Source organism: Peromyscus maniculatus, chromosome 15 (genome assembly GCF_049852395.1).
Source record: "Peromyscus maniculatus bairdii isolate BWxNUB_F1_BW_parent chromosome 15, HU_Pman_BW_mat_3.1, whole genome shotgun sequence".
In the NCBI taxonomy this organism is placed as follows: Eukaryota; Metazoa; Chordata; class Mammalia; order Rodentia; family Cricetidae; genus Peromyscus; species Peromyscus maniculatus.
The window spans coordinates 62652547-62677966 of record NC_134866.1 but is presented as its reverse complement, the minus strand read 5'-3'; the positions used below and the strand labels follow the sequence as shown (position 1 = coordinate 62677966).

The 25420-nt window shown below is 38.1% G+C and overlaps 1 long non-coding RNA gene across 1 annotated transcript; it reads left to right on the top strand.

Annotated features, from left to right (window-relative positions):
• The first annotated feature begins 15895 nt into the window (after positions 1-15895).
• LOC121822966 (uncharacterized) lies at positions 15896-19965 on the top strand. Its single transcript, XR_006064279.2, has 3 exons — positions 15896-15986; positions 16089-16127; positions 19836-19965. It is a non-coding gene; the product is annotated as an uncharacterized LOC121822966 (long non-coding RNA).
• Positions 19966-25420: the final 5455 nt, after the last annotated feature.

The following is a 25420-nucleotide window of genomic DNA, read 5'->3' as shown; positions in this document are numbered from 1 at the left end:
AGAGAAACCCTGTCTCGAAACCCCCCCCCCCCAAAAAAAATTCTATTTCTTTTTTAAGTACTTTCTCTATCCTTTTTCTTTTTTCTCCCAAGCCTATGTGTATTTTGAACCACAGTGCAGCCCGTTCAGAGGTTTTATTTTTTTCATCTGGATCTGTTTTATTGTATACCTTTAATCCTTTTCTGACCCAGAGAGGTTTTAACCTGCTAAGCTGCATGGCTGGAACTGAAGTGGTGCCCTTGCTGTTGGCTCTTCGCATTCCGTTTTTCAACCTGGTGGAGTACAATCACCACGAATTCTGGGAGCCCTGCTCATCACTCCGGTTTTGGGAAGCAGCAGGTCTATGCTTCCACCAAGCGACTTGCAGCACGTTGCCCACAAACCCCATTTAAGTGCTCCACAGCAGGACCTCTGGGAAGAGCCATACGTGTTACCAGCAGGAACTAGGAAGCTGTCTTTTCAAGGAACCATGCATCTGTTAGACACCAGCAACAGAGACTATCCAAAGAAAAAATGTGGCTACCAAGAAGCTGCATTTGACTCAACTTTTTGTGGGTCTAGAATCACTTTTTAAGTTTTTGTCAGGTTTTACGTGGCTATTCTGGCCCCACACTGAAACACCAGTTGTAGGCTGAAGTTTCTGTCTCACTTGGTCCCACAGCCATTCAGTCCCAAATAAACACACAGAGGCTTATATTAATTATAAAACTGTTTGGCCTATTGCTTAAACTTATTACTAACTAGCTCTTACATTTAAATTAACCCATAATTCTTATCTATGTTTAACCACAAGACTTGGTACCTTTTCTCAGTCCAACATTTTCATCTCATCTTACTTCCTCTTCATCTGTCTGACAACCCTGACTCTACCTTTTTTCTCCCCAGCATCTCCTAATCTGATTGCCCCATGTACACTTCCTGCCTGGCTACTGGCCAATCAGTGTTTTATTAAACCACAGCACTAATGGTTGTTTTTTAGTTGTTATAAATAAAAGTTTACTAGATAGTTCTTTTTAATGGCATTTTCTTTGAACTTGATCGATTCTATAATGGAAGTTCTTTGTTAATACATATCTATTTACTGGATGATCAAATTTTGGCTTAAGTTAAGTGCTGGTTCTTCATCAAGCCCCCTTTGTATGTTATGGCTGTTATCTTGGTGATTTTGTGGATCACCTATCAGTGGGAGCAGGTATATCTCTGACTCTTTTTCCTGCTCTTGGGACTCTTTTCTTCCTATGGTATTGCCTTGTCCAGCCTCAATATGAGGGCCTTCACTTGGTCTTATCGTGTTGTTTTGTTGTATTTGGTTGTCGTCTCTTGGAGTCCTGCTCCTTTCTGAAGGGAAACAGAGGGAAAGTGGAACTGGGGGAGAGGGGAGGTAAATGGGTAGCTGGGAGAAGTGGAGGGAGTGGAAACTGTGTTTGGGATGTATTATATGAGAGGAAAATCTATTTTCAATAAAAAGAATATTACTAATGGAGGTAGGCTCCATTTCTTTTTTGTCGAGATATAAAATTTAAACACCAATAAGAGAAGTCAAATTGCTTGATTAACATACAGTTCTATAATAGTAGTAAAAAGAACCTTAAGGTGAATTGAAGAGAAAATATTTAGCTACTTTAAGCTAAAGAACTTAAAGTTTGTGATGATGGGTCATATTTCTGGAAACTGTGATGCAGGGAAACTGGGAAGATACATGGATGAAGAAAGAGAAGAAATTAAGACTTTTAAGATTGTCCTTTTACATACAAAACAGGGGTGTGAAATTCAATAAACATGACAGCAGGGTCACATACCCACTAACAATTTCTCATTGCTGTAACAAATGCAGAAGAAAGGTGGAGGGCAATATTCTCTTAGGAGGTTATAGAAGCTGATAAGAGTCTTGAGTAGGGAAAATGGAGAAGAATTAGAAAAGAATGAAAAGTTAAAGATGACAGTATGATGAAAGGTTCCAAGACTTAACCACTGTTTATGGAGTAAAAGAGTAGAGATCAGAGAAATCCCAGAGTTTTAGGCAAGGGAACTAGATCGGCAAAGGTAAGTAACAGGCATCCAAACAGTGAATGTTTCTTAGTGGTGTATGTCCCCTGCAATGCTCTGCTGTGAGGTAATGTCTTGAGGATATTTTGAGATTTTGAGGCAGTTGTTAGGACACTTATTTTGACATTTATTTAGAAGTAAAATTGTCAAAAATAAAAATCACCCCCATCTCATTTTCTCTAACTTTGTGCAATATACTACCTGGAGATATTGTGCCTTTTCTGTCTGGGGAAAAGACATTTTTCTTGTTAAGAATTTTATATGTCTTATATAACCTTAAGATGCTTTTGGGAGAGCAGAACTGTATAAACATTGTATTATCCAATCAGAAAAGGTGAGTCTGTGTGCCAGAATATACTCTATAATTGATGGCTTCCTGTGATTATTAGACTAAACCTCTCTGGTCAGGATTTAGTGGTAGAGTGTCTTTTAGCATTGGAGTCTGGCACACTTCGTCCAAATTATCAGTTCACAATAAATGAGTAGCCTCTGGCATTCATTTTGTGAAGTGTAGACAACAGTTTGATAACTCCTTTACAGATATCACCTGGGTGCTCTGGATAGTGGAGAGGGAAAGTAAGGGACACGATCCATGGCTCGAAATTCTTTTAGATATGTCCTCCATCTAATTTTGTAATGAAAGGTGAGGAAAACAGTGGAAAGTCTAGGGACTGAGAAGGGAGAAAAAAGCTAAGACATCTAGGAAGAGTGATGGAGGGACTACGGTAATTAGTTTGTTCTTCATTGACTGTTTTTGTAAGAAAGCAACATGTTACAACCAATGTTACAGATGTGGCTTCAACTTTATAGAGAGTATTTAGGAAGAATTCACAAAGAGATAATACTAAAAAATAATTTCACAACGCAAAGAGTTCAAAGTCACCAAATAATCAAAGAGCAAAGAAAGACAGTTGAATAAGGTGAAATAGCAATGACTATTCTGTGAGCAGAAAATACCTTACTTTAAACACTAACAGAAATAAGTTTAAAGATTCATTGCTCCAGGGAGCATCTACAGAAAAAATACACTGAGAGATTGATTCATTGTAGTTTAATTTATACATGTATTTTAGAGAATTCTTAAATGTGTTCCTAATGTTTGATTTATTGAAATGAAGCATGAATAGGCTTTCCTTGTCTCTCAAATGTTGAGGTTTCAGACAGTATCTAGAAATATACCAAGCTCCATTCAGTCGTAGTGACATTTTCTCAATCTGGAAGGAAAGATCAGGACTTTCTTGACTTTCAATTTGTCAGCAGAACTAGATTAACCTGCTGTCATTTAGAAATGAACACCTCTTCAAAACCTAAGTACCAGGACCGGAGAGGTGGCTCAGTGCTTAAGAGTACTGGATGCTGTTCTAGAGGACCCAGGTTTAATTTCTGGCACATATATAATAGCTCAAAACCTTCTGCAACTCCTGTTTGAGGGGTCTGACACCCTCTTCTGGTCTTTATAGGCACCAAGTATACAAATTGTGCATACACATACATCTGGACAAAACAACCATACACAACTGGAGAAAAAAGAAAAAGAAAGAAAAAAAACAGAAAAAGCCTATCTATTAAAAGGTTGGCTTCTAGCTTGTTGCTATTGGTATGTAGTGGAAACTCCTAGGAGGTGGGGCTTAACAAAAGATGTTAGGTTAGGGGTCATGACCTTGAATGAACAGTGGGGTCTCACATCCCTGTGTGTGTGTGTGTGTGTGTGTGTGTGTGTGTGTGTGTGTGTGTGTGTGTTTTCTTTCATTACTGGCTATTTGGTAAAGAGGATTGTCTCTGCTGTGAGTTAATACTTTGATGTTCTGACTTGCCATAGGCACTAAAACAATGGAGTTAACCATTCTTTGGGACTTCCAAATGAGCCGTTGTTACTTATAAGCTGATTGTCTCAGGCACTTTGTTACAGACCAGGAAGTTTTGCCTGCCAGGAAGCTTTGGGCAGGTTCATGCTGAGGAAAGTAGCCACTGACTTAGAAGTGAAACTATCCTTCTGGTTTGACTTGTTCTGTTCCTGGATCTTTAACACTGGGAAGCCTATGGCATACAGCCCTTCTGATGCACAGAGCAGCTGATACACCACTGTCTGGGTCCTTCCACTTTACCCACATCATATGATGACTTCCACCATAAGTATTCATCTTTCACCAAAGTGATATGTATGTGCTTCTCCTCTCAATGGTGTCGGGCGCTTTTTAAAAACAAAAACAAAAACAAAAAAACTTTTCACTGGTTTGTTTTGCTTTTTTTTATTAGTTCTGTGAGAAATTCATAAATGTGTTTTGATTACATTCACTTCCTCATCCAACTCCTCCAAGATGCACACGCTCTCCTTACCTCGCCCAAGTTTGCATCCTCTTCTTTTGTTTTAATACCCATCAAGTCCAGTTTGCCCTGCCCACATATTCTTGGAGTCATTCCACTGGAGCAGAGTTGACTTCCAAGGCCTATCAGTTGCTAATAGCTCCTCAGCTCGGGGTAAGACTTCCTATCACCTTTCTTCTCCGGGCTGGGTTTTGATCTGTCTTGAGCTTCCACAGGTCTTGTGCTTGGGTTCATATATGTGCAGCCACCCTGCTGTGTCTAGAAGCCAACATTTCCCTGTAGCCAGCACCTAGGGCTTTTACACTGTTTCTGAATTCTCTTCTCCAAATGTCTCTAAGCTTTGGGAGCAGGAGCTATGATGGAAATATGTCATTTAAGGCTGAGAATTTCATGGTTTCTTATTTTCATCATTTTCACCAGTTGTGGGTCTGTGTTAACCACCTTCTACTGGAGGTAAAGGTTCTCTGATGAGGGCTGAAAGATTCATTAATTGATGGATGTAAGGATAAGTCATCAGGAGTCATTTTACCACTATGTTCATTTATCAGAATAATGGTAGCAGGTTCACCCTTAGGGCCTGTGACCTGTCTAGTCACAGGTTCTTGGAGTACAATGGTGACAGGTATGTACATTTTGCTCTACAAGATATGACTCACTCCTGACTTGTTTTGTTTTGTTTTTTAACCTTATCTTTCCCACATAGATTACAGCTCTATTCCTTTCCACTGATTTAGTTTGAAGCTCCCAACCTTTGCAACAAATTCTCAGAAAGCACTCTGTGACTACTAAGAGAACATCCAAGTTCTTTTGTCCTACAAGCAGAGGAATGGGAAACTGTAGAATATTTGTCTCAATGTTATCGAAGACATTTTAGAGGTGGGAAATAGAAGCTAGAAATCTTGTCCATTTGTTGAAACCAATAAAAAAAGATCTAACTCACATTGATCCTTCTGCCTCGACCTTCCCAGTGCTGAGATGACAAGGCACAAGATGTGTACCGGCACTTCCTGCCTTAAGACCTAGTAATCAGATCCTTAAATATTGAAGAGGTCATCACTGTAAAGACTTTCTTCATTTTATTTTGGTATTGCTGTCTAGTGAAACCAGCAATGTGTAGAGGGTACTCTATTGTGAACAGTAAGTATTTTACTGATACTTATTTTTAAGCCATAAAATGCAGATACTTAATTTTTTAAACATTACAGTTAAGAAAAATATTAGAGAAGCTTGAAATTAATAACTCCAGCTAACTGGTTTAGGAATGCAGTACCCTTTGGTAGGAACAGGAGTGAAAACCTACTTAATGTGGCTGTTGATACTCAAAGGTTAGATGACTGATAACAGCATGTTGTCTGGAGGCTTTTGAAATTCAGGTCCATGCTATCAAATTCTCTAAATTACACCAATATGGAGCTGATAAGAAACCTTAATGGGCCTTTCATATCTATATTGTAACTAGGACATACACCAGGTATGGGTCTTAGCTTGTTACCTGGAAGGCCTCATTCTGATAATGTAGCTTCCTGTTAAGTGATATGTTGCAGAAACAGCTCCGGGCTTCTCTCTTTTACTAAATATGTTCCACACAAAATGACATTTTCAAAGTTATTAGTCTCTAACTCTGTGTGTGAGCTTATGTACTAATATATCAGTTAATTATTTTATTATATAAATAATTAAAAATCTTTTTCATTTCCTTTTGAAACCACAATTTAGCACTAGAGAAAATTTCCAGATTTAATATATGTGTATATTATATATATATTATATATATATCCTGCCACTTAGATATTTGATTCTCTTCAAAATTTTTTAAAAATAATGTCCAAGCCTGACCTTTTGTCATCTTTTCACCAGAAATTCCCCTGCCTTTTGGGCATTTCCATTTCTATGACAAGTCCAGAAAGTGGCATTTCTGGGTAATAGTTCCCAGCCTATTTACATTTCCTCTGTCTCTTCTCACATTCTTCTTGTCTAAGTCTCTTCATGGGTCACTGTTCTCTTTGTCACTTGTTCTTGGAGGGCCGCTGTTTCTTTCCTTTCCTGTGTCTCTCCACTTCCGGATAATCACTTCCTGTTTCCATGACCTGTTGTTCACTGCTCTCTAGCCATCAGCTTCCTTTCCTGTTCTTCCTGTTCTCACAATATGCTTGCATCTCTGTCAGTCTATTCATAATTTCCCCAAAAGAACCACCTTTAATATTTTCCCATAGCTTGTCATATAATGTGTTAATATAAACATATTTGTGAATTCACAAAACAAAAACAAGCAAGAATAACATCTAACTAGCCCTGGTTTTCTACTAAATAAAGTCAAATGGTCATAGCTTGGCATTCAAAAACATTTATTATCGGCTTTGTGTACTGTTCTAAACTTTATCACCCACATTTTCTTTGTAGATATCCTTCAACAAGGCAAATCTCTATTTTCATGGGTATGCAGGATCAAAACACTTCCTTCAGAATGAATGACTAGTACGTTTTGAATGAATGCAAGTACAAGAGCTGTTTGACTGATATGCACATGAACACTTGAGATTAGAAAACTTGATGTTATATACCAACAAGTAGTGCTATACAGAGCAAGGGGGTTCTGTTGAGCTGTCTACATCAACAATCAAAGAAAAAGAGCCTGTGAATTTGAGAGAGTGTGTGCAGAGGATCTTGAGAGAGTTTGATGGGAGAAAAGGAAGGGGAAGGTGGGAATAATGTAATTATATTACAGTTTCAAAACTTAAAATGATTATTATAAAACCCATAAATTATGTTGAAGTTGTTACTGGACAAGCACTTTCTGATAATTGTGTTTTCTCTAGTTGCTGAGTGTGTGTGTGTGTGTGTGTGTGTGTGTGTGTGTGTGTGTGTGTGTGCCTATGTCTATTATCAAATGAGTAGAAATCCTGGAGAAGTCTGCCTTTAAAACAGCATCTTGGTTTTTGTTTTTGTTTTTGTTTTTGAACCATACTTGGAAACAGTTGTTTCTACTGGTCACAAATTTTAAAAGAAATACATTTCAGTAAAAAAAAAAAAAGTTAATTATTTAAATACAACAGATCAAAAGCATATATGCATTTTTGTTTTGTTTTTGCTTAAGATATATCTGTAATTTATTTATTTACATGATGGCCTTTGCGTCTATGATCTCTACCATTAACTGGAAATAATTTACTTCTGAAAACAAACAAACATTACAAAGTAAACAGACAAGTGAGGGGAAAACAGGATAGCTTCTTTTGTGTTATTTAGAAAGAAATGTTGACTACAGAATTGGCTTAGTATTAGAAGCTGCTGGCCTGCACATGCAAAGCAAATAATTATTATATTAAAAATTACAGTTTTAAAAACATTTGTTTCTCATCTGGCATCAAATAAAGTTTAATTGCAAGTTGCTTTATGTCATTTTCTCTTGGGGATATGTTTTGAAAAAGATACTCAGGCGGCTCATATGTCCACACATCTCATTATTTCTCAGTAGGACTCATGTTTGGGCCACCTACTCACAATTGGAGGTGCATACTTGAATGTCTCTGATTTGGGCTTGTACTGGGCTTTTATAATAATATAATTCTTATTTTGTTACATGGTTTTGTAGACTGTTTCAAAGTGAGTTTCTAAATTGCCAAAAAAAACAAACCACCCAACCAAAACCTCTCAATGACTCTCAACAGTTTCTTTGACATATTTAAGCAAAATATTCTGTTCCCTTCAACAAAAAGTCACAAAATTTTGGGTTTGGGTTCGAATTACATTTGGCCAGCAGCTGCTTATAAAATTGAGCAGCAGATATTGCAACAAAAACAGATTATATGTGGATTCTGTTTCTTTCCTGGACAGCCTGTCTTGTAAATATTTGCTTTTACCATCAGCAAAGAGAGGAAAGCCTTTGCCTGTCTCTACCATTTAGAAATGGCTATGGAGAAAATGTAAAATAATTGTACAGGGACCCACATAATGTATACTACTTAATTTCTTTGATTAATACAGTCAAAAATAATGAAAACGTTATTTTGTATAGCTCTAAGAATTATGTTTAGACATTCTATGGGAGGAGAAAAAAACAGAAATTGGCTGTTTTTGGTTCGTTAAACTGAAAGCCTATACTAAACTTTGCAAAGAATATCTGAAATTATGCATAATGCCATAATTTCTGGGAAAATGGGGGTTTTTGAATTGTTGACAAGAGCAGAACATTGCATAGTACTGCCTGGATTTTCTGATTACAGTTAAAACATGTCAGTGGCTTCCTGTTGCTTGTGGGGTTTGGTCCTTAACAGCTTCCAAGTCAGGGAGGAGCTATCCCTTCCCAGCTTGCCTTTTGGGTCTTTGAGGTTGCTGCCTGCTCTTTAGCCTAGACCCACACCGGCTTCCTTTCAGTTCCTCCTATCTGCCATAGCCGTCCGCCAGCATTGCCTGCCTGGTTTCCTATATGGAGAAGGTTGCCTGGGCCCTCTTCCCCACTCCTCAGCATCCTCCCACCCTGTGTTAACCTTCCCCTGCTTTCCTGTCTTAGAGTCTGGAGCTTTCCTCCCCATGCCCTCTCTCTCCCATTTATCAAAATTGCCCGTCTCAGTTTCTATAGGTTACAAGGCTGTGACCTCTGTTTACTATTCACGGCAATAGCAACAGTTGCCTGGCCCATCACCTACGGTACCCAAATATTTGTTAAATTTCTACAAACAAAGCACCTCCCCTCAACCCTTACTGTGCCATTCTCTTTTCCAGATCCAAATAAACTTAAGGTCTTCCTTTTCCTTACATGTCAGGGCACAAGTTAGCACTAAAGGTGCCTGCTGCTGTATTTGTCTACCCAAGGCACAGAGAAACAACACACCGATGACTTTTAATATCCAGTGACATGCTTTGTCTATGAAAGGCAGTAAGTGAAAAATCAAATATTTTTTCCTGTTCTAATTCAACACTCCGTTTATTTGTATAAAATAACCATAACAACCCCCTCTGATGGACATTTTCCATCAGGGTGATTTGTCCAACAATAGGTCTATAGCAACCCAAGAGAGCTATGACTCTTGCCTTCATCTCTCCGAGCAGCTAGATTGTGCTCAATCTTTGAGGCCTCAGGGGACCATTTGCCAGCTAGAAACCAGTGATAACAACGTGAAGTGGTGCCTTGCTGTCAGAAAGGTCCTGTCAATCTGCTTCCTCTAAGTACTCACCTTGGTTGGTTAGCAAAGGTCATCAATTGAAAATAAATAAATACAGCGAAGCAAGGCACCAATGCAATGATCTAATCTAGCCCAGAAGGACTAACTGCTTAGGAAGGGCGAGCTCTACTCTGCTTAGGAAGGACTCACATTTCCACACCACCTTGTCAGCCCCCCTTGTTCCTGTCACTGGACCTCTCAGCAGAACCCTTGCTTTTCTATCTTATCTCCTACTCCCACTCCCTCTCCTTATCCATTTGGAACCCCTACCTAGAAGCTCTGTCCCAGAGTGGGGTTTGGGGGTGGGTGACGGAATGGGAGTGAGTGGCTGCTTTTCGGAGACCAGCTGGATGCAATCAGCACAGAACAGCAGCCTCTTGCCTTTCTCACTTTGGAGGAAGGGCTTGGGAACAAAGTTTCCAATTCTCAGGTTATTGTCAACTTCTGGAGTTGTCAACAGTGTCAATCAGAGACAAGGAAACAAGACCATCAGAATATTTGGAAAAATAATCACTGGTGGAAAGGTATTACTCATAATAAACCTTAGAGTATTTTACTTCATGGTGTAACCAATGGAACCTTTCTAGGCAGTAAAGTAAAATGGACTGTCATTATTTCACACTTGTAAATATGAGTAGTTTTTTTTTTTTTATTGTCTGACTTACTTTTTATATTTCCTTGTTAGGAATATAAATGGAAACAGTGCTGTTTGTACCTTAGAAAATTCTAAGATGGCCACTGCCATCTAACTTGGAATTTTGGCACATTTCCAGTGTGTGTAGCGTCCAAGCCCTTTCTCTAGTAATACGAAGAAGAAATGCAAAGCTGAAACAGTTTTGGTCTTTAGTTAGCATTCCATCCGTCTTCTTTGAAATGTTACAACATCTGGTTTTAGGGGAAAAATCAACTTCAACATGTTTGGAGAGAAAAAGGCAGCCTACAACATAAATCAGGGTCAAGTGTTGTTATTTCACGGGTAATTATAAAGCAGTCCAATTTATTAGTAAATCTTGCATCATGCTCACTTATAGCCACGACCACTGCAACTGTTCTTCGAGTCTCCTTGGAAAGTGCCTAAATTATAGTGTTCAGGAAAATAAGGAGCCAACTTTTAGAGCAAAGAATACCATACAGACTTCTTATACCTCAATTCCCCAAGTTTTCCATCTTGCAAGTAAAATTTTTGCCTTTGTTGTTCATTTTCCCAATTAATTCATGAATTTTTACCAAGAGTTACTTGGAAACAAAAAGACGCCCACAGTAAATTATTGAAAAGAGAATGCTTGCTAGTTTAATTGCAGACCAGATGGTTGGCTCAAAGGGTCTTCTTACTGTGTTTCCATAGCACAGCACGGGAGAAGGGGACAGGTTGTAGTGGCCCTGGGAAGCGAACACAAACACCGTGGAGGAGGCGAGGCTCAGCATTTGGATAACTTCAACTACTCTGAGACTTTAATTAGCGTTCAAACTACACACAGGGCTCTCCTTTTATGTAGAAGGGCTTGTAGGTGTCTTTACATGAGTCTTCTGGGGAGCAGGGATGCTGCGGGAACTGGGAATCTTTTAGACAAGACAATGTCAAGGCTGAAAACAAAGCCATTTTTTAACTGTAGCAGTCCTCCCGGGTGGGAAGGGTCCCTCGCTCACTGACTGTTGAGCACTTAACTGCTTCTCCCAGTATCTCTGTGTGTCTCAGACTTTTTAATACCCTTAGTCATTTTTCTGCTTTTATCCTTTTCACCAGTTCACCCAGATTAAGTACTGACAACTGGCCTGCTAGTCAATAGGAAAGAATTAGTCAAATTGTGAAACTTAACAATTAGATTAGGAAACTTACTACATTCTCTGTGGGTACTTTGCAGCTATAAATAAGCTAAGCTGAACTGTATTCATTGCTAAATAAGTTAAAGACAGTATTATAGACATGTGTTGTTATACCTTAAAAAGTGAGTGTGGGATGCAGAGGTAAAATACAATGTATCTATAAAGTACGAAAGCCAAAACAAATTTGGGTGTGTTATCAAGCTTTTATTTTGCTTTTATTAGATTGGGCTATCTGATAGTTGCTAAACGTTCTGTAAGTAAATAAAATATGGAAGGATATACCAACTGTTGCTTGCCTGGCTTGTTTTTTAAGGCCGCCTACTTGGTATTAGATAACCAATTAGGAAGTTCATTCCTGGGGAAGACGGAATCTTCTGCTCTCAAAAGTCATCAATTGTTGACAGTTCTTCATCTAAGGGTGGGGCCTTGTGAGATCTCCCGATCTATGCTGGCAGGTCAGCTGGTGTTACTGTTTAGGTCTTGTTTAGGCAACTGTATTTCTGAGATTTCTCTGCCTGTGTGGAAAGCAAAATCTCATCACAGTCATCTTTGTGCCCCTCATCTGTGATGTTCTGAGTCTTAGATACAGAGGTTTGCTATAGGTATACCAGTTGGGGTTCGATGCATTTTGGCCAGGTGTGTGTGTGTGTGTGTGTGTGTAGAAAAGAGACCATGAATTTTAAGAGTGTTGAGGGACACATAAGAGTTGGAAGAAGGAAGAAGATAGAGAAAATAATGTAAATACAGTATCTATCTATCTATCTATCTATCTATCTATCTATCTATCATCTATCTATCTAAAAAAAGACTATAAATTTGAGAAGGAATAGTGACGAACACAGAAGAGGTGGTGGAAGAAGGAGAGAGGTAACAATTAAATACAACACACACACACACACACACACACACACACAGAGACTTGAAATTTAAAAATATTAGATAAGACATGCTTATAATTTTACTTGTGAATGTGATGCCTAATCATCAACTAGAGTACACTTATTCTACTACTGCTCTAGCAAGCTTTACTATCTCAGTTCCTCACTGCAAGAATTTACACACTTAGTTTGGAGGATCAGAGACGAGAATATTGACATCAAAATAGTTGGAGTTGGCAGAAGGAACATGGTAGTAAAGTTCTTGACTCAAGAGCAAGTGTAACTTAGATCCTCATAACTAGGCTCTGTTTAATGCTGGATAAAGGCTACGTATCCCAAAGGTGGTATTGCTCAAAGTCCCCTGCTAATAACTGCCTAGGAGTCTTATTAAGAACTTGACTTCTTTAGTTCTTCTTTTAGAGATTTTGATTGAATATACGTTGAATAGGACTAGTGAACTGTACTTCAAAAACAATTCCGGAAGCTCTTAGCAAGGTTTGTGAGTATAAGAACTTACAAAGAATTCAATAATTGATGCACACATTATAGCCCTAACACGTGAAGAGAAAGTTCAATCACTTGCCTTGTTCTTGGTTGAATATGGGGAAGGATGATTAAGTGACCCCACTTTATTTTTTTTCTATCAAGACAGCAGTGTCTAAAGGGGAGAGTTTGAATAGGCATTGGGTTCACTTGATGATACTGGTTCTACCTTGACAAATTGCCCGTTAAGACTAAGTAGGGTATAGCAAGTCATCTCCAACGAACACGAAAGATTGAAATTGCGACTGATGAGATTTGGATTTAAAGTGACACCACTCTTCCTCATAATCATTATCGAGGAAGGAGGAAGTGTTTGTAAAGAACAAGTTATAACTTGAGCACGTCCTGATCTGGAGGAATTTGCTATTACACTTCTCTATGCCGCTCTTGGTGCCGAACCTGGGCCTTCCGGCCTACTCACAAAGCACTGCACCATGGAGCTGTGATCCGAGCTCCACCGTCACGTTTCTGTTGTGGTTTTTAGACAAGGTTTCACTATGAAGCCTTAGATGTCCTTGAGCTCACTGCCTACACCATGCTGGCCTAGAACTCACGGAGACCCCCCTGCCTCTTCCTCCCCAGTACTGCTAATAGGTATGCACCACTTTTTAACACAGCGTTTAATATGATTAGCAACATCAGTGCAGGTATGGAACAGCACATGCTATTGTGTTCTCATTTTTCCTCAGTTCTAGAGTGGCTGAGCTGTTTCTATCTTATTATCCTAGAGGAAGAATGGCAAATAATATTATTCCTATTTGTATCACACAGCATTGAGGAATTATAAAAACATCTTTTGATTTTTCTTGAATATGTTTTCCACTGGTTACTGGATATTTCAGCCCCCATTCTTGGTAGCATTCTGGAGACTTTTTCTGTGAACTTGGATGACCTCCCATCCCCAGACCCAGGCTTTCAAGTCCTTACTTTTGTTGCCAGTGTGACTTTTATGCTTCTTCAGCCTTCTTACTTCATTGCTGCATGCTGGGTTTTGTTATAACTACAAACTTCTTCCAAAGTGCTGAATTCAGCTACCCTACTCTGTAATGTCTAAGCTTTATTCTTTCCATTTTTCCATTTACTCATCTTCCACATAGTTTCTGAGAGTTTTTAGTATTTCTTCTTTACTTCTCTCCGAGAAGTACTTTACCCTTCCAAACATTAACATTTCTGTCTTTACATACTACCAAGCTCAATATGTCAATATCCTTAACTGTCTTGTGTAGCATGAATTCTAATTGGTCTTAATAATAAGAACTTGGAGCCAGATATCAGGGTAAATGCTGAAAATCAGAAAGACCAAGGAGCAAGTCACAGCCACCTCTTACCTAGGGAGGAGGAAACAGGAAGTGATATGGCTGGATGGAGAGAGGAAGTGATAAAGTGAGGCTGAGATGGGAGCTCGGCCCCTTTTCAGCTGAGGAATTGTTGGCTCACTGGACTGCTTTCTACTGCAATGTTTCAAAGACGTTTATATATTCCATTAGATCCCTGGTTTTCGTCCTCTACCTCAGAAAATCATGTCTCCAACACTAAAGAAAACACATAAAGCATCATGAATACATTGACTTGTACTGCCTTTCAGTTGTAGTACCACCTCCTTATCTCCCTTGGCGTTGCCTCTGCCTGTAATTTGGAGTGTTCCTAATCTTGTCTCAAGGTTCTCATTCTTTTTTCACTTCCTCAAGTGATTCTCCACATGCTTTTTTAGAGATAAACTCTCTCACTGAATCTGTATTGGACTAGACTGGTTAGTCATAAAGCCCCAAGGACCTGCCTGTATCTACCCCAGCACAGGGATTATAGGTGCATGCCATTGCACCTGGATTTTTGATGTATGCGACAGGTCTTCATGCATGTGAGGCAAACACTTTAATGAGTGGTGCTCTGCACTTTACCTTATATTTCAAGAATATTGGATACATATTATCATATGTTCCTCTGAAGTGCTCTGTATTCTTGTCATTTGAACCTGCCTTCTCTTCAAGCATTTTTTTTAAAATTACTTCACTTATTATTGTTTTAGTTTCTCGTAGTTCAATCACACACCTCAAGAGGGTTTCTTATTATAACATTAGTTTCTCTCTGTATATGGAACACTTGGTTATGGCTATTCTCTGCCACAGCTTCCATCCAGATCACAGTTATTCCTCAACCAATCACTCCAACAGTTTTCTAATGCCCTCTTATCCTCTAGACTTGGAGACTTCTTATTCATGGTCCAATCAAGATGTCTTAAAATGTAAAGCTGTTTTCTAAACTCCTACAAAACCTTCCAGAGCCTTCCCACTGCACTAAAGATGATGGACTTTGGCTTCTAAGTGTCCCAGCACCACTACCCAGTCCAGTACTTACTCAGTTTTCCCATGAGTTCGAGGCTTTAGAAGCATGAAACTATTTTCTTGAATGAACTAGGGTACATATCACATCTAGGCTATTGTTTGTTCTATGTTTGTGGTGAGAAATATTGTCCCATCTCTGCATCAAAACTCACTTTCTTTGTGTCTTAGTCTAGAGGTATTCTGTCCCCCAGGGTGTTCTTATCATTCAACTTAGGCTAGGTGATTATGCCTTAATATTTTCCCAGCAATTAAAGCTTCCTTTTCTACTTCATTCTCATTTAGTTTAGTCTGGTTCAAGCAAAGACTTCTTAGTAAGAGTTAACATGCTTCTTGCCCATTACCATTACCATTATCTAATGCTCCATAGTCCCTGGGACAAGATATATGTTGTTTAAAGAACTCATAGAATGAGTATGTTTCCAGATGTGGGAAATGCTACACTAGACCAGAGGAAAGTGAGAAGATAGAAGGAAAAGTTTTTATGATGGGAGTTTTGCAATTACAGTGGGACATTAAATACCATTTGTCTCCTGAGCTGTTTGACATAAGAAAGTTTTACATGGACTTATGATTGGATACAAAAAGAATCACATAAGTACTTCCAGAAAGTGTTTTTGTGACATTTAAAATCTGTTTGCCTGGTGTCCTTGACTGAATGCCCCATTCTTCAACATAGATGTGCTCTTTGTCAAGACCCTTCCACTGCATCTCGATCCATATCACCGGAACACAGGCCACCGGAACACAGGCCACCAGAATACAGGCCACCGGAACACAGGCCACCAGTCAACGTTCAGTCCTACTGTCTGGAGAAGGGAGATTTAAGTGAGACAATTTGCTAGGATAGCAGAGCGAATCATTATAAGGTGACATTTTAAATCATCTACAGAATATTTTTCATACTATATTTTTTATTAAGGACACAATACATTTTCATAAAATACATTAATATAAGTGGATCTTTTTAGGTAAAGAGTAACAAGATAGTATTTGAAGACTCAAACAAGGTGAGTGGATATTTTTCATTGGTCTCGGATGACAAGATACTTTAGTTCCCTTTCCTCTAACCACACTAAATTGTAATATTTCTTCCATTTCAAACACCTTCATCAGACCTCCCTCCATACCTTCCAATTTCTTCCTCCCAAGGGGATGGTAGAACATATGTTTGAAAGAGTTTTATCCCTAACGCAATCCATGTGACCTCCATGTCTTCTAAAACGATTTCTGGTGGGAATGCTAGTGATTTTAGGGATCACATGTAATTTCCTGCTGAGCTGTTTAGCATGTGCAAATTACCATTTGACCTCCATAGTGACATATTTGTCATAGCAATTTTCACTTCTAGTGAAACAAGTTAAACTGCCACAGTAAAAGTGACTTGAAGCCGTAATTCTTCATACAGACCCTTTCACATGGATCTGCCACTATGTGTTCTGATACCTGGGCTTCAGATAGCTATTTTTATGTTGTTTTTAATAAGAAGCACAATATTTCCATAACTCATATTTGGAAAGGTTCCTAGTTTTGGAAGCAGATTATTAAAGCTGAGCATATGGAGGTCTTAAAGTAGAACCTTATGGGGGGAAAACAGTTGATCAAGGCTATTTTACAGCCCTGAAAAATTAAAAGCATGTAACATCATGGTAAAGCAGGCTCATTCTTTGTAGCGTTTTATAAGCTTGCAGTAGTGAACTTGTTTCTTGGGTAAGCTCATAGGCACATTGAAGCTCTCATGTCTTGCAAACAATCAGACTGTTTCCACGGCTTTCACTTTTTAGTTTGCTTAGGAGCTGTTAGTGCACTTTTAAAAGAGGAAGTTGGAATTCCAATAATTAACTCAGAGACAAAGTTTTAGAGAAAAGAGTGGTTAATTCTAACTAAACAGAACAGTGAAATAAAAATCTGATTGAAAGAACTTGTTTTATGCATATGTTAGGTCCAGCAAATCCAAAGACTTGCACTGGATTCAGATCCATTCACATGCCTTCACTTCTCTCCTCCATGGACTTGCCATTTTCTCAAAGGACTATAATCAGAAAATTCTATGATTTCAATGTGCATAATGACTGACTTTGTTCCCTCATCAAAATTTTCTGAGTTCCAGAAGCCAGCACTGTGATTTGCATTTGATATCCAAAGGCAAATAAGATTCTATTTCTTAAGTATTTTCAAGAGCAGAAGAAAATGCAAAAGTGTGTGAGAGACACCCCTGGGAGTGTATGTAAAGTGGAAGTACTCAACTTAGGCACCAATGGCAAAGGCCGCTAAGTTTGTATGTAGGAGCATTGTACTTTGCTGTGACTATATTTCATGACTTATATAGGGGGTTTCAAGTGATGGCTATGGAAAGATAAGCAGAACCCATTCCTATGAGCAGGAGGAAGTATTTTAATAACTGTCATCCAAACCTGCTTTGGGAATGGTGCTCTGAACAGAGGAGTGTAGAATGAAGTGAAGTGGTATAGTTAGTCTTGATTTTTAACCTGAGGAAATCTATAATCAACTAAGAGACATATCTCTCAGTGCTTCTACGAAAATATTTCTAGGAGGATTAACTGAGAGGAGAAAACCCTTCCCTAGAATGGAAGCACTAAGGCATCTCCTATCCAAGAACTAACAAGGCTGACACTGTGTACCTTGTAAGATCAGGGTGCTAGGTGGTAGACCATAGGGCATAGTTATAAACATGTCCAATAAAGTGTAGTCGTATAAATGTTAGCCAAATCAAGATGAACCTAGATAACAGGTTTCAAATCATTACTAAGTAGTAAGGGTTGCCAAGACTACCAAGGGTGCTAAAAGATACAGAGACTTGAAAATAAGATGCTTCCATCCTCATCTTGGTTCTTCGTCTAGTTAGATGAAACAATTTTGTTGCATGTGTTTGGCAGACAGGAGGATCATAGATGGTAATATTCAGCAACTGCCTTTAAGGAACTGTTAAATATCCTTGACTTTAAAACCACAGGTAAACAAGTTATGCATAAGGCTATCTCTAAAATATTGATATCAGAATTCTTCTCTTCAGAGATGTATAGACTATAACAAGGATCAGATCCTGGGAGATTCCAATATGTGTTTAATAAGCAGGTAAATTAGAAGTAGCAAGAATAAGAAAAAAGAAAAGAAAAATAGGGTCATACATAGAGGAAACGTCAAGACAAACTGCAATGACAGTAAAAAACAAAACAAAAAACAACAACAAGGATTTGTGAGGAAGAATCAGCTGAAGTTTGTCTTTAATTGTAGGAGATAGATTCAGGTCTCCTGGGTATACCTGAATTACAGGAAATCCCTACCATTATGTGTATTTTTTATTATTCACACATACCTGTGATGATATTTAATTTCTGTGTTAGGCATAGTAAGAGATTAACCAGAGCAACTATGAATCTTAGTAATCCTGTTACCTGTTTGTCCCTCTATTTATTTATCTTGAAATGATTTCCTGCTGACTTAAAGGACATACTTTGCAGCCTGTCTTTGGCATATCCAAATTGCAAACATCAATACTTCTGTACAGATAAAGTCACTTGAACACAAGCACTGTTTTACTTTGATAGTTGATCTGGTGACTAATGATTTCCAAGTTGTGGCCAGTGCTTTCGTTAGATTCCACTGCCGTGATAAACATGACTAAAATCAACTTGGGGAGCAAGGGTCTATTTCATCTTACAGTGTAGTCCATCGTGAACGGAAGGGAGGGCATGAAATCAATGCAGAAATACCAAGGTAGAACCCCAATCATATGCTGTGCAGGAAGGTTACTTACTGGATTGCTCCCCATGCCTTGCTCAGTCTGTTTTGTTTTTTAAATACAACTCAGAATCTGCTGTCCAGAGGGCACTGCCCACAGTTTGCCAGGCCCTTCCACATCAACCATTAATTGAGAAAAATTAATGGCCCTCTACTGGAGTCAATTTCTCACTTTTGGTTCCTCCATTCCAGAAGACTCCAGTTTGTATCAAGTTGACTAAAACCTTATCAACGCAATTGACCCCTTGTCAACTTGAAACACCAAAGCATTATTATTGAACATTAACCTCTACTTTCTTGTTTATCCCCAAGTTCTCAAATTAATACCAACACATCACAATCTAAAACATTCCAACTTTTAAAAGTACCAGTCTTTAAAAATTCAAATACTTTAAATTTTTTCATTCTCTTTAAAATACCAAACAGCTCTTTAAAAGTCCGAAGTTTTTCAACTGTAGGCCCCTGTAAAATAAGAAAAATAAATTTTATGTTTTCTTATTCCAAGAGGGAGGAACCAGCGCATAGTCACAAATCAAAGAAAAATATTACAAAACTGTGACAGTATAAATAGCTTCATGTCTGGCTTCTGGAACTAAAAATTTTCTGGGCTACAAAAGGCCTAGGCAACTCCACTTCTCCTGACCTGCCATTAACAGCATGCACAGCTTGTCTTGAAGATTCAGGCCATCTCAAATACACATATGCTGCTCTCCTTCATGGTTGTCTCATGGCATTGGTATCTCCAGTATGCTGTGGTCTCCACCTCATCGGAGGCTGCATACTCACCAGTGACCTCTCTCAGCCTTTCTTCAGGGACTTTAACCCAGCCACACAGTGCCAAGCCTCAGCTGTTCTCTGTGACCCCTTCTTGCCTTCAAAACCAACATCACCTGTGTAACTCTTACACAGAACTAAATTTGGCTACAAGCATGAGATGACCTTTTTCTTTATTACAGCTTCTGTGTTGACCCTGACAAAATACATCTCAGAAGATTTTACTTCAGTGATGCCGGACTTTTCTTTATCACAGCTGATTCTCCAGCCCTAGCTAACCAGAATCACATATTCTCAAATAAAAATATCACTTGATTGGCTGAGTGGAGTCTTTTCTCCCTTCTTAAATGTCACAAGTCAGATCTCCATTATCTGCATTTTCTTTCAGGTTCTTACAACAGTTCATTAAGCTCTGAACACTCTATGGCTTTTCCAGATGGAAGTACCAGAAATCCTTTACAGTCATCCCTCAAACAACATGGTCAGGTCTGTCACAACAGTATCTTGTGAATCCGTAATCAATTTATGTCTTGGTTAAGTTTCCACTTCTGTGATAAACATCGTACCCAGAAGAAACTTGAAGAGGAAGGGTTCATATCAGCTTACAGCTCTAGTCTATACTGAAGACAGGCCAGGCATTCAATGAAAGAAGGCTAGGGTGAGAAACTGAAGCAGAAGTCATGAAGGAACACTGTTCATGGTGTTCTCCATGGCTTTCACAGCTGCTTTTTCATAGCTTAGGACCAACTACCCAGATGTGGTAACACCCATGTTGGGCTGGGCCATCCCACATCAATCACTAATCAAGAAAATGCCTGCACAGACTTGCCTACAGAACAATCTATGGAGCATTTTCTTAATTGCGGTTTCCTCTTCCTGGATGACTCTAGCCTGTGTTAAGTTGACAAAGCACTAACCAGAAGAGCCAGACTGGTACTGTATAGAATGTGATACTATGGAAAGAGTAATGCTTCACCTTCAGTATATGATGGACTCTGACTATGATAAATTACTTCATATTTATGTAGGATGATTTGCTATTTAAAACTGGTGAATGGTTTATTTCTAGAATTTTTCTGTTTAGTAGGTCTGAACCAAATTGTTCAGAGGTAGTTGAAACCTTGAAAAGATCAACCACAAATTAGAGGGAGGCATTGTTTTGCTCATTTTAGCTGTATCTAGAGGTACCAAGTTATGGTGGAAAAGCCAGAAGGCAATAGAGTGAAGAAATACAGGCAAAGCGATGTTCAAAAATGCCTATAGAAACATGCTATTTAACAAGAAAATACGTCAGTAGTTTGAAAACAATGAAGGATTCATATGAGAAGTTCTTATGGTTATTTTGTGAAATGGTAATGATGGATAGGTTATCTTCAACTATTTGAGTGGGAAGGAAAGGAGACAGATAAAGCATTTCAGTATTAAGGAAAAAAACTGACTCCTTTACAAGGTAAGAAAGAATGTGCTTCATCTTGGAGAGACATTCATCTTAATGAGAAGAAACATTATCTTTCTTTGAGACTAAAAATATTTGGGAAAGGTGGTAGACCAACATAGGCAAGTTCATGTGAGAGTATGTATGTGGCATGACATGAGCTCAAGGAATCATTTTAGATGATATTTGCCATTGTCTCAATGAAACCTGAGTAAGGGAATGAATGGACCAAGAAAGGCAGTGGTGAGCAGAGGGTAAGCAGCATGGGTAAATGTTTTAGAGTTGCTGTGAAAAATATAAGTAACAGCTCATGAAAAGAAATGCAAACCATGGGGCCTGCTGGGACTCAGTGCAGCATTTCATTATAAAGGACCCATCTGAGATCTGAGGTAAGGAAGGAAGGAAAGAGAGTGCTAGTGTAGATAACTTGGCATATGAACTCTTGAGGACAAGAGGAGCCTGGGAAGAGGCAGGAGATAACTGTGCTACCCTTGTAGCCTGTGTGCTATTAAAGGCTGGAGATGTAAAGAGAGGTGTGTGGGGCGGGGCAAGGATGTGGGTGAGACTGTTGGCAGTTTTGAATTGCCTCTGTGGTGGCTGGAAAAGGATTCAATTAACAGCATATAAAAATGAGGATTCTAACATGCTTCAGATTGGAAAGCATAAATGCGTAATGCCATCAATCTGCTTGTTCGTGTGTGTTTCTCTGTGTGTGGGTGTTTGTGCATGTGTGTATTTCTGTGTGCATGTGTGTGCATTTGTGTGTATCTCTCTCTCTCACTCAATCTCTCTTTCTCTGCATATGTGTGCATTTCTCTGTGTAGGTGTGTATGTGTGTGTATTTTCTTTGTGTGTGTATTTCTCTTTGTATTTATTTCTCTCTGTGTGTATGTGTGTGCATTTCTCTGTGTAGGTGTGCATGAACGTGTGTATTTCCTTCGTGTGTGTATGTGTGTGTGTGTGTATTTCTCTGTGTGTATGTTTCTGTGTGTATGTGTGTGATTCTCTGAGTATGTATGCATATTTACATATTTTAAAGATGATAAGATGTTGGTAGAAATTGAGAAGGGTTTGAACGTTTTGAGACATATGTAAGTAAACAAAGGCATAAGAGGTGAAAATTCTTTGATAGGGAAAGGAAGTAAAAATTAAGGCTGGACTCAAATGCATTTAAGCATGAGAATTGAAGTGGTTGCTTAATATTCTTTGAGTCCTAACAAAAATTAAGATAGTTCTTTCCTAAAACTTGAGAGGAATTTACACACTTCTATTCATGACTAATGGGTAGCTCAGTTATCCTTGAGGACAAGCATTGGGTGTTTCTGTTTGTATTAAAATGTGTAAAAGTCACATGCATAGAACAGATGATTAAAAATTGTGCTTTGAACAAATGCTATTCCCCAAATGATTCTTGCTATCTAATTATATTCTAAGAACAAACAATGAAAAGTTGTATATTGCAATTATTTCACATTTTTATTTCTTTACTCTTTCTCATAGGCATAGTTAATAAGAATGCGTTATAGCAGTGATCATATAGCAAGATGGTTGGGGGAGTGAGCTCTCCTGAAGTCTAGAGTGTTGATGACAAAAGCAGGGGAGGAAGAAGAAGAAACAAAATTTAAGCACAACTGTGCATGAAGTCAGGTTGAATAAATTGCCTTATAGTAAAAAGAATCGTTTATACTTAAATAAAAATAATAGGTTGAAATTAAAAGATGGGGACGAAAGGAATGATGGCCATCATGTCAGAAGTGAATGAAAATGACCCAGTGCTTTGCACTATCTTTACTCATCAAATGAGACTTCGAATCTCCTGGTACACCTGAACCAGAAACTCAGATCTTCAGAATAAGATAAGGTTTGGAATTCCTGTGGCGCCCAGTCTTGGACTTCTCTAAGAAGTCTCTGTCTACATGATTGACAAATCTTCTAAGTAGTATATTATTACCACTCTCATTAAAATGAAAAACAACCATTATTTTTGGCTTATGGTACCCAAACAACAAGATGTTGGCTCATTGAACCAAAATAAATCATCAGCAATGATTCTATTGCCTGTTTCTTTTCACTGCATACTTTATAAGGTCTCTTTTCAGCAAACTAGAAAAAGCATATCTTACAAGTCTTGATGCTACGAGCAAAAGCTGAGATAGTTTGTGTTATTTTCTACACAGTAAATAAACTGGGACTGTTCTAGTTCACATGTGTGGCAGGGTTCACTCTGGACCATCCAGGCCTTCTTTCCAATAACATGATCTCCGGCCTTCACCAGGCATGGAACTAATTCTTCTGTAAAGAACGGCAGAATACAGAAAACAGCAGCGAAAGAAGCCAAACAATACAGTGAACCCAATTAAGGCTGCTCTTTTGCATGCGCAAAACACACACATGGTATGTTTTAAGAGATTATGTCTCTGAGTCAAGAGTAATCCTTTCTTTAAAAAAAAAGAAATTAAAATAAAACTAGAATTTGATGGGCAAGAGTTGTCATTATTTAGGTATGTACCTTTAACTATGTATTTTCTATAATAGAATCTTTGTAACATGTTTCAGAATTATATGGTCAATTAAATGCTTAAGTATCTAAAGCCTGGTCAAATTTTAATTGTAAATCTATAACCCAGTGAGTTAACCAGATGTATAGTTCTCATTTTTTCCTTTGCTGGACTTATGTGAAACTTAAACAATGTCAAATGTGGAATATTCTCAGCATTAATTGATAACTTAGTAATAAATTGCAGATTGCATTTCAAACATTATAATTGCTTTTTGGATTAAAAAAGAAGTTACTTGTAGTATAATGAATTTGACAAACATGTGAGAGCATATTTTTGTGTCAATCTGATTGTTTCGGTTGAACTTTGAAACTTGCCATTATACATGTTTTGAGAATAGTTAATTGGTTGCATTTGAAGTTTTTATAACGTGAGAGACTGTAACTAACCTTCTACACACAGTTGATGTGAAAGAGCACCTTGCTGTATTACTTCAGAACATGTTCACCAAGAACTATGTGCTAGAGCTGGCAGGCAGCAAGATTTGGGGTCACTATAGAAAAATAAGAGCTCAAAGGGGATGTTTGTAGCTTTTGAAAAACTGATCTTGAAGGTGGGGAAAAGATATACTTAAAAAAAAAAAAAACAGGAGTAACAACAGATTTATGTGGATAGTGGCGATTTGTCCACAAGTGTACAAACATCTTCTTAGAATCTCTGTTTTTGTTTCTTTTATTTGGGTAGATGACCAGAAGTAGGATTGATGATGTATCAGGACAATTCTGTGTTTAGTGTTTGTAAGCATCAGTATGCTATACCGTGTTGTATTCTTGCTAGTAATGCACAAAGATTCCAATTTCTCTATATCCTGGGAAAATGTTGGTAACTTTTGAAACATTTGCTAATCTAATATGTTGAGCAAACTTTCATGTGCACATCGGCTATTTATTTATCTTCTTTGGAAAAATGTCCATTACAGTCTTTTGTCCACATTTAAACTGGGTTATTTCCCTTATTCCTTATGTGATTATCTCCTATTTAATGGGTCTTCTTTCAATTCCAGTGACAGTACCTTTTGATGTGCCAAATATTATTTTTTATTTCGATGAAATTGAATTTATTGTGTTTTTATTTGCTTCTCATACTTTGCTACATATTTCCAAGAAAGTATTACTAACTTCAGCATCATGAAGGCTTCCCCTTATGTCTTCTGAGAGATGTGGGGTTTGACCTCTTGTATTTACTCTTTTGGCCCATTTTTTGACTTTCATTTATACATAGTATGAGGCAACAATTTAGAATCTGAAATTATACACCATTTGTTGAAGTGACAACCTTTTATTTGAATAAATGAATGGTCTTAATACTTTCTTGAAAATGTACTTGGTCATACATAATGGTTTATTTCTGAGTTCTCATCTCATTTTTTTTGCTTGTGTATGTGTACACGGTATGCATGCATGTATGTGTGCTTTTGGGTGAGTGTGCATGTGTATGTGAGTTTGTGAAAGCCAGGTTGATGTTTTGTGTCTTCCTTTATTATTCTCTATATATGGAGGTTGCTTATAAAAATTCAGTATCAACTGTACATTTGCCTAGTTTCAGGGATCACCTGCCTCTGCCTCCTGAATGCTGGATCTACAAGACAGCCATGACTCTCATCTGGAATTTTTGTGTGTACTAGAGATCTGAACTTCAGTCTTCATGCTTAATTACCACAATTCATTTCTTAAACTAAAAAAAAAAACCCCAATGTTTGTTTATTATTATTAACTGAATTCTATAGTAGTCACCTTTCACAAGCTTTTCGGCTAACATTTGACGGCCAGTTTAA